The 1,665-nt window shown below is 50.5% G+C and overlaps 1 long non-coding RNA gene across 1 annotated transcript; it reads left to right on the top strand.

Moving 5' to 3' along the window:
• Positions 1-294: 294 nt before the first annotated feature.
• On the top strand, positions 295-918 carry LOC309344774. The gene is made up of 2 exons (XR_014157878.1): positions 295-345; positions 567-918. It is a non-coding gene; the product is annotated as an uncharacterized lncRNA (long non-coding RNA).
• The last annotated feature ends 747 nt before the right edge of the window (positions 919-1,665 follow it).

The raw sequence follows: 1,665 nt of genomic DNA, 5'->3' as shown, positions 1-1,665 counted from the left end.
AGCGAGACTGCAGGCGGACATCTGCTGCATTGCAAGTGATGGGGCACTGGGGAGAGAGAAGAAAATGAGGGAGGAAACATTAGGCCACATTAGGCGCACTGTCCATTGGAAGTGCTATGAAGACGCTTTGAACAGGAATGGCTTCCCCTCAGGGATTCTGGGAACTGTAGTTGGTTAAGGGGACAGAGAGTTGTTAGGCGGGTTAGGGTTAGGGTAGGGCTAGGGCTAGGGCTAGGGCTAGGGGTAGGGTAGGGTAGGGTAGGGGTAGGGGTAGGGGTAGGGGTAGGGGTAGGGGTAGGGGTAGGGTTCCCTTCTTGTCAGGGAACTCTGGGAATTGTAGCTCTAGTTAAGAGTTATGGGGTAGGGGTAGGGGTAGGGGTAGGGTTCCCTTCTTGTCAGGGAACTCTGGGAATTGTAGCTCTAGTTAAGGGTTAGCATTAGAGTTAGCGTCAGGGGTAGGGTTCCCTTCTTTTCAGGGAACTCTGGGAATTGTAGCTCTGGTTAGGGGGTAGGGGTAGGGTTCCCTTCTTGCCAGGGAACTCTGGGAATTGTAGCTCTCGTTAAAGGTTAAGGGTTAGTGTTAGGGTTAGAGTTAGGGTTAGCATCAGGGGTAGGGGTAGAGTTCCCTTTTTGCCAGGGAACTCTGGGAATTGTAGCTCTTGGAGGGGAACAGGGGGTCTCCTAACAACTCTCTGCACCCTTTTCAAACTATAGCTCCCAGATTCTTTGGGGGGAAGAAGCCATGAGTGTTTAAAGCGGCTTCATAGCACATGAAACGGTGTGGATGTGGCCCTGACCTCCCTCACCCCACTGCCCCTTATTATTGAGGAATCAAAAAGATTTCCCCATGCAAATCTCTCAGAAACAATGTATTTCATCTGGAAAACTATTTAATAAAGATTACTTTTTATTAAAACCGTTGAATGTGTTTGAACTGTATTTGAGTGCGCAGAGAATGGTCAAGGGGTTAAAAGGGATACGTCATGGGTAGGCAAACTAAGGCCCGGGGGCCGGATCTGACTCAATCGCCTTCTAAATTCGGCCTGTGGATGGTCAGGGAATCAGCATTTTTTTACATGAGTAGAATGTGTCCTTTTATTTAAAATGCATCTCTGGGTTATTTGTGGGGCATCGGAATTCATTCATTTCCCCCCCAAAAAAGTATAGTCTGGCCCCCCCACAAGGTCTGAGGGACAGTGGACCCCTGCTGAAAAAGTTTGCTGACTCCTGCTCTAGATGGAAGCCAAAGGGAGAAGCTGGAACTGGGTAGTCTCCAACTGCTTAGGCACTGCAAAGTTTCATGCAGCTGGATGCCTGGCCAATGAGAGATAATTTGCTCCATAGGAGGCAGCTTGTCACATTGGATGCCCCTAGCTCTTGCCACTAGGCAACACTGCTTTTCCGATATCGGTAGACAATGGCGGGAGAGAGATAGGCAAGCACTCTTGCCCTTTGCCACCTCCATGCCTCTCATGTGCATGGGGTTTTGTTTGAAAGTTTCATAGGGTTGCCATATTCGAGAGAGCAAATAAGAGCAGAGGCAGCAGGTTGGTGTGGGGGGGGGTGGCTGTGGCCATGCCTGGGAGCTACTGAAGGGGGGAGGAGGAGGAGGAGGAGGAGGAGGAGGGAGGCCTGACACGGCTCTTAACTTGGAGAGGGGGAGAT

This window comes from Podarcis erhardii, assembly GCF_964252035.2.
Source record: "Podarcis erhardii genome assembly, chromosome: 6".
Lineage (NCBI taxonomy): Eukaryota > Metazoa > Chordata > Lepidosauria > Squamata > Lacertidae > Podarcis > Podarcis erhardii.
This window is presented reverse-complemented; position numbering and strand designations above follow the sequence as displayed.